The 13,040-nt window shown below is 50.2% G+C and overlaps 1 pseudogene across 1 annotated transcript in view; it reads left to right on the top strand.

Moving 5' to 3' along the window:
- LOC146816626 (cytochrome P450 2K1-like) overlaps nucleotides 1-13,040 on the top strand; it is a 268,300-nt pseudogene that overhangs the window by 88,415 nt on the left and 166,845 nt on the right. The window contains exon 3 of the transcript XR_014962925.1: nucleotides 10,578-10,727. The product of XR_014962925.1 is annotated as a cytochrome P450 2K1-like (transcript). The remainder of the gene's footprint in view (nucleotides 1-10,577; nucleotides 10,728-13,040) is intronic.

Raw genomic sequence — 13,040 nt, 5'->3', positions numbered from 1 at the left:
GTAGGCTTTTCCATACCCAGTCCTCCTCTTCCTTGGGGCTCTGTACCCCCCCACCTGGAGCGGTACCCCCTTCTAGAATAGTCAGGGCACCTGCGGCAGGAGTCCTGCACCATTCACCCACCAGTTCAGGGGTTCTATCCTGCAACTGGGATCCCAGGTCAGGGGGGACACCCCGGACCTGGCCCTCCAACCTAGGGTCTACACCCTCCAGGTGAACCGGGGTCAGAGGCGAGGACTCCCTCCCTCTGCACCCCCTTCCAGAGTACTGCACCCTCCCCACTGGAGTGGTACCCCTGGAAGCCAAACCGGTCAGGACACTGGTTACAGATGTCCTTCCCTCCAGGTCAGGCAGATCCTGAACCTGGCCTCCCAACCCAGGGAATAAACCCTGCGGTTGCACACCTGCCTGGCATGCCAGGACTTCCGGGGACTCACACAGCATCTCCCCGAGGGTGACACATGACTCATGTGTCTCGTGACAGTCTGCCTGGCGCAGATCTCCCGGCCCCTGTCCACCTGACAGTGCGCGAAGATCCCCCAGGACAAAAGTGGTGTCACCATGGTCACTCCTAGGGGACTCAGCCCTTCTGGCCGGTCCCTGACCCACTGGTTCTCCCACTGGGGAACACATCCCCCTCTCACCCCTCAGTCTGGACTTCTGCACCCTCCCAACTGGAGCGGTACCGCCAGACACCAGAACCACTGGAGCTCTGTTTACAGAGGCTCCAGGTTCTCCTGACACTAGGAGATCCTCCTCAAATGGCCTACTAGCACCGTCTAGGCCCCCAACCTGGTGTTCCCTTAAGAAACCCTCCAGGCCCTGAGACTGGGTTTTGGGCACCTTGGGACCCACAGTCCCATACTCACCCTTTCTCCACTGAGACAGGACGTGAGCCCCTACACCCCTCCCACTACACTGGGACCTAACCGGGCTACACTGAACCTCTTCCACCTCACAGGTCTGGAAGATATCTGGGCCACTCCTTTTGGGATCACTCCCCAATGCCTCTCCAGACCTTCTGGTATCCAACCAAAGGTCTGCCTCCAACGCAAGCTCTCTGGAACCAGAGAACTCACACTCCACCGGGTGTTGGCATAGCTCTGGAAAACAGGGACTTAAAATATGCTCTCCAACAAATGAATCACACAGCCCCCCACAGTTGTTAACCAAGCTACCGTTTGCCTCACCCTCCAGTGCCTCACACAAGTACCCCACACCACTCTCCTGAGATTGGCAAGACAGTACCTGACTGTCTCTGTCACACAACTCACACTCTTCTGGGCGGTCTTCACACTCACACACCAAGGTTTCTACCATGGGGGAACCCCTCTCCCTGTACCTCTCATCTAGGGTCCGTAGAGTGTCCCTCCCACTACTAGGAATATGGTCCCCTGTGCCAGTTCCCCAATCCACTTCAGGGACACTGCACTCCACTGGAACTACATCATAAACCTGAACCCCCTGGTGTATGTCAACCCCCTCCCTCAAGTTAGGCGCCACATCTCTGGGTGTTTGTACCTTTCTCTCAGCACTGGATATTACAATCTTGCTGCCACCATCTGAGCTGGACTCCACCTCCAACTCAGCAAAGCTCACTTCTTGAGCTAACCATTCTTCTTCAGCTGAGACACTCATGGCCTCAAGCCTCTCGAGCTCCAAATCAAGCTCCCTCATCCTCAACTCATGAGCCAGAAGCAATTTCTTCTCCTCCAAGGCACGGGCATTCCTGCTCTCCTCCGCCGCCTTGTCTACTTCCGATTGCTTCATTTTCATTTTCATTATTTCCAATTCATGGTTTCTCACCCTTTGATTCTCCTCCAACTCCTCTGGAGTGAGCCCCCTACTGGAATGGGAGCTGCCAGCCCTTGAGACTGCTCTGCCCACGGGCAGATCTTGGGGAATAAAACCATTCTCTTCATCTGCATCATCTTCCTCTTGGGCCTCCCAACAGGCCTTCAAGAATCTTTGTAGCACATCCTTTCTAGATCCGCTTTTCACAGGGCAACCAAGGTCTTTGCAGAATTGCTTGAGCTCCTCAACTTTGTACGAATACAAATCCTCAATGGAAAACTCCAATTCTGCCCTCTCACTTGTTGCCACCTGAGACATGATGCTCTTGAAGAGTTACTCAAAAATAGAATAAAAAATAATACAGTATGTGGTTGTCTATTGGTCTGCACTCCTAGTGATGTACACCAATTACTGTGGGTCAAGTACAAATACAAGTTCAATCCTCACCGCTGACCACCAATGTTAGATCTGGGGGTCTCTAGTTGGCAGGGTAGGTACCACTGTCCAAGTAGGGACCCTTGCTTCTAGTCAGGGAAAGGGGGATACACTGTTAAGATAACCCCTGCTCACCCTCTAGGTAGCTTGGCCTGAGCAGTCTAGGCTATCAAAGGCAATGTGTAAAGTATTTGTACCAACACTCACAGTAACACAGTGAAAACACCACAGATTTACTCCACACCAGTTTTAGAAAAATAAGGTATCTTTACTAAAAACTTCACAAGACCAAATACTACAGACAAACCAACATATACTTCAAAAGGTTACTTTAAAGATAGTTCAAGAGTTTGCAGAAAGTACTCCAGGATGTCAAAATCAGTGTCCTGCACAGTGCAACTCTCAATGCACAAAATGCGACACTCTCGTGCCCAACAGTACCTGTAGTTGCGATAAGGTTCCCAAAAGCTATAACAAGGAAGATGGCAAAGGCGATGCGATGCTCCTGAGATCCTGGGGAGGCTTTGCAGCAGCCCTGCTTCACGCAGCAGAGGTGGATGCGCCGGCTCCGATCTGTAGGGGGAGGATGCGATACCTTTGGCTTTCGTTGCGTAGGTTTCTTAGGGGGAAGCTTCACGCACAGGTTCGATGCGACACTCTTCGATGTGGTGCGATGCGTGGCGCAGCGTTGCCTTCCGGCGCCGCAACTCTCGATGCGCCACGGAACGGGACTCTGCGTCGACGCACGCAGCGATTGGAGACTTTTCACGCACCGGCAGTGGTGCGGCCCGCAAACTGGTTCTGCGACAACCCTCGCAATGGCAGGAAGCTTCACGCTTCGGGACGATGCTCGACGCACTCGGCGATGCGGAGACCCTGCGGGTTGCGATGGTGCCGCGATGAAATTTTCCACGCACTCTCGTCTTGCGACACGCACTCGGATGATGCGTTGGGTACCAGTCACTCTTGTTCACGCTTCTGCTTCCCAGCTCCCAAACACAGCAAAACGACCTCCTGAGGCCCCAAGACTGGGCAAGCACTCCAAGGCAGGTCAGAACTCTCTCAGCAGAGTTCCAGGGGAGCTGGTGGTGAAGTCCTTTTGTTCCTGGGACTTCTTAACAGGGAGCCAGCTCTTCTCAGGCCCTTGGAGATCAGAATCAAAAGAAGGGGACACAGCAAAGTCCTTCCCCTCTCCTTGGCAGCAAAGCAAAACAGCAAGCAGGCAGTCTTCTCCTCTTCAGTTTCTTCCAGCTTTCTCCTTGGCAGAGGTTTCTTCTTAGTTCCAAAGTGATCTAAAGTTTTAGGTGTCTGGGGTCCTCTTCTTATACCCCTCCAAGTCTTTGTCTCTTGTGTTTCAGTGGGGGGATTCCCCTGCTCAAACCGGTTCCTGGGTGTGCTCTGCTCTGGAGCACCTGGTTCCTTTCAGAGTGAGGGGCAGGAGGTGGAGCCTTCTTTGTGCCAGCAGAGGCAGAGTCCTCAGCCTGGCCAGCAGGGGGTGGAGCCAGCTTTGTGTTTGTCAGGGGCAGCCCTATTCAGACCCAGGGACTACTCCTCCCACCCATCTAAAGCAGATCTCCCTATTCACCCTGCTGCTGACTCATCCAGGCTCCTGGAGCCACCTAGCACATCACCTGACACCAGTCAGCCAACCAGCACACAGGCACACAGGAAGGTTAAACAGGAGAATAGCTACTTTCTAAAAAGTGCTATTCTCACACAGTGAATTTAAAAACCATCTTGCTAAAAAGATGTATAATTAAATTCTGAACACAGAGATACCAAACTTGGATTTTCTATCTTGCCCTTATGGGAAGATAGGCATGTAAACAGCCTTCCCCATTCTATCCTATGGGCAAGATAGCCTCTCAGCAGTGAAAAACGAAAATGGCTGTAATTCACTACCAGGGCATGTTACACACCTCAGTACATGCCCTACCTTTCAGATACACTGCACCCAGCCCAGGGGGGTACCTCGGGCCACCATAGGGATGCCTGACATGTACAGAAAGGGAAGGATAAGGCCTGGTCAGTGGGTGCACTGGCCAGGTCGACATGGCAGTCCTGGACTGCACATAGGCACTGCAAGCAGGCCTAAGACATCATTGTAGCGCTACTCCTGTGGGTGGCACAATCAGTGCTGCAGCCCACTAGTAGCATTTGAATCACCAGCCCTGGCACACGCAGTGCACTTTACTAGGGGCTAACAGGTGAAACAAATATACCAATCATGGATAACCAATCAATATCACAATTTATACAGAGAGCATATGCACTTTAGCACTGATCAGCAGTGGTAAAGTGCCCAGAGTCTTATTGCCAACAACCACGGGTCAGAAAAAATGAAGGAGGAAGAAGCAAAAAGTTTGGGGATAACCCTGCAAAAAGGGCCGTTTCCAACACAACCCCCTTCCAGCCTAAAGCCAGGGTAGACCAAGCGATACCTCGATGGGATTCCCTGCTTAGGGCGATAGAACACGGAAACTGGCCCAAACAGCAGGGTACTATTCCTGTTCTACGCCTTCCTGAACCCGGTTGGATCTCTCCATCCATACTCTCAGGGTCCACCAAGCCAACCCATGTGGAACCCTTCTCTTCACCTGTGGACACCACCTGTGCAGCACCTAGCCTTAACTTGCCCACAGGTGTGTCCCAACAGACAGACAGCAAGCCGCAGTGACCAGTGACACTGGTCAGGGATGAGACCCAGGCCTTATGCCTCTCAGGGCCCTCAAACCCCTGTGGCATCAGAAGGTGGGGGGCAGTAGCCCCAGGTGCTGGGCACCCTTTGTCCACTTCCTTTCCTGTCAGGTCGGGTCTGACAACCTGGCACTGACCGACCAGCCCCGGGCCTGTATCCGGTGGCTGGACAGGAGGCTGGGGTAGGCTTTTCCATACCCAGTCCTCCTCTTCCTTGGGGCTCTGTACCCCCCCACCTGGAGCGGTACCCCCTTCTAGAATAGTCAGGGCACCTGCGGCAGGAGTCCTGCACCATTCACCCACCAGTTCAGGGGTTCTATCCTGCAACTGGGATCCCAGGTCAGGGGGGACACCCCGGACCTGGCCCTCCAACCTAGGGTCTACACCCTCCAGGTGAACCGGGGTCAGAGGCGAGGACTCCCTCCCTCTGCACCCCCTTCCAGAGTACTGCACCCTCCCCACTGGAGTGGTACCCCTGGAAGCCAAACCGGTCAGGACACTGGTTACAGATGTCCTTCCCTCCAGGTCAGGCAGATCCTGAACCTGGCCTCCCAACCCAGGGAATAAACCCTGCGGTTGCACACCTGCCTGGCATGCCAGGACTTCCGGGGACTCACACAGCATCTCCCCGAGGGTGACACATGACTCATGTGTCTCGTGACAGTCTGCCTGGCGCAGATCTCCCGGCCCCTGTCCACCTGACAGTGCGCGAAGATCCCCCAGGACAAAAGTGGTGTCACCATGGTCACTCCTAGGGGACTCAGCCCTTCTGGCCGGTCCCTGACCCACTGGTTCTCCCACTGGGGAACACATCCCCCTCTCACCCCTCAGTCTGGACTTCTGCACCCTCCCAACTGGAGCGGTACCGCCAGACACCAGAACCACTGGAGCTCTGTTTACAGAGGCTCCAGGTTCTCCTGACACTAGGAGATCCTCCTCAAATGGCCTACTAGCACCGTCTAGGCCCCCAACCTGGTGTTCCCTTAAGAAACCCTCCAGGCCCTGAGACTGGGTTTTGGGCACCTTGGGACCCACAGTCCCATACTCACCCTTTCTCCACTGAGACAGGACGTGAGCCCCTACACCCCTCCCACTACACTGGGACCTAACCGGGCTACACTGAACCTCTTCCACCTCACAGGTCTGGAAGATATCTGGGCCACTCCTTTTGGGATCACTCCCCAATGCCTCTCCAGACCTTCTGGTATCCAACCAAAGGTCTGCCTCCAACGCAAGCTCTCTGGAACCAGAGAACTCACACTCCACCGGGTGTTGGCATAGCTCTGGAAAACAGGGACTTAAAATATGCTCTCCAACAAATGAATCACACAGCCCCCCACAGTTGTTAACCAAGCTACCGTTTGCCTCACCCTCCAGTGCCTCACACAAGTACCCCACACCACTCTCCTGAGATTGGCAAGACAGTACCTGACTGTCTCTGTCACACAACTCACACTCTTCTGGGCGGTCTTCACACTCACACACCAAGGTTTCTACCATGGGGGAACCCCTCTCCCTGTACCTCTCATCTAGGGTCCGTAGAGTGTCCCTCCCACTACTAGGAATATGGTCCCCTGTGCCAGTTCCCCAATCCACTTCAGGGACACTGCACTCCACTGGAACTACATCATAAACCTGAACCCCCTGGTGTATGTCAACCCCCTCCCTCAAGTTAGGCGCCACATCTCTGGGTGTTTGTACCTTTCTCTCAGCACTGGATATTACAATCTTGCTGCCACCATCTGAGCTGGACTCCACCTCCAACTCAGCAAAGCTCACTTCTTGAGCTAACCATTCTTCTTCAGCTGAGACACTCATGGCCTCAAGCCTCTCGAGCTCCAAATCAAGCTCCCTCATCCTCAACTCATGAGCCAGAAGCAATTTCTTCTCCTCCAAGGCACGGGCATTCCTGCTCTCCTCCGCCGCCTTGTCTACTTCCGATTGCTTCATTTTCATTTTCATTATTTCCAATTCATGGTTTCTCACCCTTTGATTCTCCTCCAACTCCTCTGGAGTGAGCCCCCTACTGGAATGGGAGCTGCCAGCCCTTGAGACTGCTCTGCCCACGGGCAGATCTTGGGGAATAAAACCATTCTCTTCATCTGCATCATCTTCCTCTTGGGCCTCCCAACAGGCCTTCAAGAATCTTTGTAGCACATCCTTTCTAGATCCGCTTTTCACAGGGCAACCAAGGTCTTTGCAGAATTGCTTGAGCTCCTCAACTTTGTACGAATACAAATCCTCAATGGAAAACTCCAATTCTGCCCTCTCACTTGTTGCCACCTGAGACATGATGCTCTTGAAGAGTTACTCAAAAATAGAATAAAAAATAATACAGTATGTGGTTGTCTATTGGTCTGCACTCCTAGTGATGTACACCAATTACTGTGGGTCAAGTACAAATACAAGTTCAATCCTCACCGCTGACCACCAATGTTAGATCTGGGGGTCTCTAGTTGGCAGGGTAGGTACCACTGTCCAAGTAGGGACCCTTGCTTCTAGTCAGGGAAAGGGGGATACACTGTTAAGATAACCCCTGCTCACCCTCTAGGTAGCTTGGCCTGAGCAGTCTAGGCTATCAAAGGCAATGTGTAAAGTATTTGTACCAACACTCACAGTAACACAGTGAAAACACCACAGATTTACTCCACACCAGTTTTAGAAAAATAAGGTATCTTTACTAAAAACTTCACAAGACCAAATACTACAGACAAACCAACATATACTTCAAAAGGTTACTTTAAAGATAGTTCAAGAGTTTGCAGAAAGTACTCCAGGATGTCAAAATCAGTGTCCTGCACAGTGCAACTCTCAATGCACAAAATGCGACACTCTCGTGCCCAACAGTACCTGTAGTTGCGATAAGGTTCCCAAAAGCTATAACAAGGAAGATGGCAAAGGCGATGCGATGCTCCTGAGATCCTGGGGAGGCTTTGCAGCAGCCCTGCTTCACGCAGCAGAGGTGGATGCGCCGGCTCCGATCTGTAGGGGGAGGATGCGATACCTTTGGCTTTCGTTGCGTAGGTTTCTTAGGGGGAAGCTTCACGCACAGGTTCGATGCGACACTCTTCGATGTGGTGCGATGCGTGGCGCAGCGTTGCCTTCCGGCGCCGCAACTCTCGATGCGCCACGGAACGGGACTCTGCGTCGACGCACGCAGCGATTGGAGACTTTTCACGCACCGGCAGTGGTGCGGCCCGCAAACTGGTTCTGCGACAACCCTCGCAATGGCAGGAAGCTTCACGCTTCGGGACGATGCTCGACGCACTCGGCGATGCGGAGACCCTGCGGGTTGCGATGGTGCCGCGATGAAATTTTCCACGCACTCTCGTCTTGCGACACGCACTCGGATGATGCGTTGGGTACCAGTCACTCTTGTTCACGCTTCTGCTTCCCAGCTCCCAAACACAGCAAAACGACCTCCTGAGGCCCCAAGACTGGGCAAGCACTCCAAGGCAGGTCAGAACTCTCTCAGCAGAGTTCCAGGGGAGCTGGTGGTGAAGTCCTTTTGTTCCTGGGACTTCTTAACAGGGAGCCAGCTCTTCTCAGGCCCTTGGAGATCAGAATCAAAAGAAGGGGACACAGCAAAGTCCTTCCCCTCTCCTTGGCAGCAAAGCAAAACAGCAAGCAGGCAGTCTTCTCCTCTTCAGTTTCTTCCAGCTTTCTCCTTGGCAGAGGTTTCTTCTTAGTTCCAAAGTGATCTAAAGTTTTAGGTGTCTGGGGTCCTCTTCTTATACCCCTCCAAGTCTTTGTCTCTTGTGTTTCAGTGGGGGGATTCCCCTGCTCAAACCGGTTCCTGGGTGTGCTCTGCTCTGGAGCACCTGGTTCCTTTCAGAGTGAGGGGCAGGGTCGTTAGACGCTCAGCAGGAGGTGGAGCCTTCTTTGTGCCAGCAGAGGCAGAGTCCTCAGCCTGGCCAGCAGGGGGTGGAGCCAGCTTTGTGTTTGTCAGGGGCAGCCCTATTCAGACCCAGGGACTACTCCTCCCACCCATCTAAAGCAGATCTCCCTATTCACCCTGCTGCTGACTCATCCAGGCTCCTGGAGCCACCTAGCACATCACCTGACACCAGTCAGCCAACCAGCACACAGGCACACAGGAAGGTTAAACAGGAGAATAGCTACTTTCTAAAAAGTGCTATTCTCACACAGTGAATTTAAAAACCATCTTGCTAAAAAGATGTATAATTAAATTCTGAACACAGAGATACCAAACTTGGATTTTCTATCTTGCCCTTATGGGAAGATAGGCATGTAAACAGCCTTCCCCATTCTATCCTATGGGCAAGATAGCCTCTCAGCAGTGAAAAACGAAAATGGCTGTAATTCACTACCAGGGCATGTTACACACCTCAGTACATGCCCTACCTTTCAGATACACTGCACCCAGCCCAGGGGGGTACCTAGGGCCACCATAGGGATGCCTGACATGTACAGAAAGGGAAGGATAAGGCCTGGTCAGTGGGTGCACTGGCCAGGTCGACATGGCAGTCCTGGACTGCACATAGGCACTGCAAGCAGGCCTAAGACATCATTTTAGCGCTACTCCTGTGGGTGGCACAATCAGTGCTGCAGCCCACTAGTAGCATTTGAATCACCAGCCCTGGCACACGCAGTGCACTTTACTAGGGGCTAACAGGTGAAACAAATATACCAATCATGGATAACCAATCAATATCACAATTTATACAGAGAGCATATGCACTTTAGCACTGATCAGCAGTGGTAAAGTGCCCAGAGTCTTATTGCCAACAACCACGGGTCAGAAAAAATGAAGGAGGAAGAAGCAAAAAGTTTGGGGATAACCCTGCAAAAAGGGCCGTTTCCAACACTATGCAGGCTGAAAATGCTTTAGGGAAAATCCCCACCTGGAAGGTGGGGAACTTAAAATGCAGCACTTATGTAATGGATATTTTACTTTCACTCGCAATGGTGTAATGCCTAATTCCCCTCAGGATCTTGCTTTTGGTGCCATAATACAAAGGGTTAGTAGTAGGGACAATGGCCTAGGCATACAATGATTTCTGTTACTGCCTTTACCTCTGGGATCTATGCTACCATGATAAATGCTGGCTTAGAACGTTTAAGTTAGTTATTTAGGTGAGGGATTCAGGTAAATAACTAGGCCTGGGAGGTAAACTCTGCTCCATTCACTGAATTTCTGGACTTTTCTGCACTGCGAGCTCTGTGGATCATCGAAGTGCAGAAAACTGCACTCCGCATTGCAAAGCGGAGTTTTTTTCCCGCTCGGGTAAAACGTCTTCCGGAGCTGCATTAAGATCCGCGCGAATGGCAGTTTGCACCATACTCCGCCGCTTGCAGAACTCTGTGGAGATTTTTGGCACTTCATGGAATTACGCTATGTGGAACTCTGCGAACTTCACCCAGGCCTATAAATAACCTGAGGTAATTAAGATACTTCTATAAATTGTTCTAACTGAGAAAGAATCAGCCCACACCCCAAATCACCACAACAGTTTCCAACGGCACAGCTAAATAGAGGTTAATGTTAAGATGCTATCCTACCACACGACGGCCAATGCAATGAACAATCCATTAAGTATGACATAACAATATAAGTAGTTGCTGAGAGTCGTAATTTTTTTGTCAAAGTAAATGTTGCTTTCTTCGTAATTTACATAATTTTCTATTATAGGTCTTCCATTTTCGCATGGGGAAACTTGGAAGGTAATGAGAAGATTTACTCTCTCTACTCTAAGGGATTTTGGCATGGGAAAGAGGACTATCGAAGATAAAATAATTGAAGAAAATGAATATTTGATCAAGCATTTTCAGTTGCATGAAGGTAAGTGACTGAATACATATGTTCTGTGTAGCACACCTTATCTTTTTAGGTATATTGGCTTCAACTGATGAGAAAAAGATCAATTATTTGTAGCAAACAGTACCTTATGTTACCTTTGAACAGTAACATCAATTTAATTTAACTCCATGGTGATATATAGCAATTTATTCCCCCACCACCCTTTAATCTGCTTTGCAAGTTAGGCCAGCACATCAAATAAATTAACTAAATGTTGTAAGTGATTTCTAATTAGCCTCATGTTTTCATAGTCATTTCCCATAGCTATCTGTCCTCTATTCACCCCCCTTCAGGGTGAGAGGCGCCAACCCTTCAGATGCACCCTTGTATGCAGGTAGTGCCTGCAGCTCCCGCAATTCAGACAACATGGACGACCAGGTCTCCAGGTCATCTTCAAGTTTTTAATCTCTTCGTACATGTCACATCCACACCTCCTCCGCAGTCGCCCGTTCACTGTTATCCTGCAGCAATGTCTTAAAAGTGGGTGGCAAAGGCTTACGCCATGTAATGACAATGCTTCACTTTTCTAACACTAGGCCCATAAGGGCAAACTTCCTGGAAGTAACCCGAGCAATATCTGATGGATCTCAATGGAGATCTCCCATCCCAAAGTCTCATTAAGGCAAGTAAGTATATCCTACCAATAAGAAGTCAGGGATATCCAAGTCCATCCCATGTGAATGAAATCAGCCCCTGGGGCTCTACAGCGACACTTCTCCGGGCAGGTATGATAGATCCTATGTAGCATCTCAGAGTAAGGTAAGGCTGATGTTCAAAGTTATATTGCAGACGTTTTGAAACGTGCATTAGAGCTAACTGTTTGGACTCCCTCATGAACCGTCACCCACTCCCTTGTGGACAAGGGTTACCCCAACAAGGCATCCCATTTTGCCTGTATAGGAAGTGCCGCTCTTAGCAGATCATCTCGTAGAGCCCAATATAGATGGGATATCAATTAGCGTCCCTGGGCCATATACAGCATGACCATTAAAATATTACCTTTAGGAGGCTCCTCAAGAAAGAATGACACAAGCAATTTACTGTATTGGGGATATTGCCCAAAACACAAATCTAAGAAAGCCATTGCCTCCTCTCACGCCATAAAATCCATTGACTTAGCAATGCAAGAGAAGGGCCGTACCACCCAGAGAGGCATGTCTGGTGCAGAAGGAGTCGCCTGACAACACCCTCCCATGGTGTATAATATAAGGAAGTGATGAGGGGACTCCGGAGCCAAGCATCAAATAGTCAGCAAAGGTCATCTGCCATGCGTGCCCGCTAAGAAGCTATTTCTCCCAGATGTCACTATCATCCATCCAATGACCCTCATGTTGCAGCTGAGCTGCCATGTAGCAAAACTCCAGATGGGGAACCTTAAGTTCCCCCCCACTCCTTGTTCTCTGTAAAGTGGTGAGTTTCACTCTTTTGCACCTGGAACCCCACCGGAGGTCCACTATTAAGCTGTACAGTGTGCAAAAATAATGCCTGGGTACCATATAATAGGTGTGCTGTAGGGCATACAAACAGCACTGTAATGATATAATTTTCTCTATTGCAAACCTTCCCATAACAGACAGCGGTAGTCCCTTCCAGAACCTGGTCTTTGCTAACGGCTCAATGGTAAACCGCGAACAGAAGCCGCAACAAAAGGCACACCTGATGGGTACCCCTTCAAGTCTAAATAGATCAGATACATGTTATATTCTTTGTTCAATGTTTCATACAGTGTTTAACATGCTTTTGATTACAGCTGTCATTTGCTCTATGATGTCACTGCATCTTGTTAGACTTAGAATGTTATGTTTCAACTCTGTATAGCCAACTGACTGGGAGATGGAAGTGCCTAGCAGATGATCAGATGTGTAGTCTTTTGATCAATAAACCACATTTTGAATTCAGTCCTGCTGAGTAGATTACTACAGAATTTTGGCGAAGATTTGACTACACAGCAGAACCCACAATCCAAAGCTTTTGGACTTTTCAACATTTATCATCTAATTCCAGTAGCTTCAATATCGAACTTTCCTTCACGATCATCTACTATGGAATTTATTATCCTGCACATTTTCAATTGAACTTTAACCTTAAATCAAGATTTCACGAAATACCTTTACTTCTCAACATTTTCCTGCTCTGTTCGAGGCAGTTTGTGGACGTCTGCAGCTTTGCTCTCTATTGACTCAAGTTGTGTAGCTTCACTTTTGCCATTTGATGCTGTTTTGCGGTGGCTTTCCTGCTCTGTGCTGAGACTCTGGTTCGGTCACGAACGTCTGTGGGAGGTCTCAACACTTTTTG

Source organism: Triturus cristatus, chromosome 6 (assembly GCF_964204655.1).
Source record: "Triturus cristatus chromosome 6, aTriCri1.1, whole genome shotgun sequence".
Lineage (NCBI taxonomy): Eukaryota > Metazoa > Chordata > Amphibia > Caudata > Salamandridae > Triturus > Triturus cristatus.
This window is presented reverse-complemented; position numbering and strand designations above follow the sequence as displayed.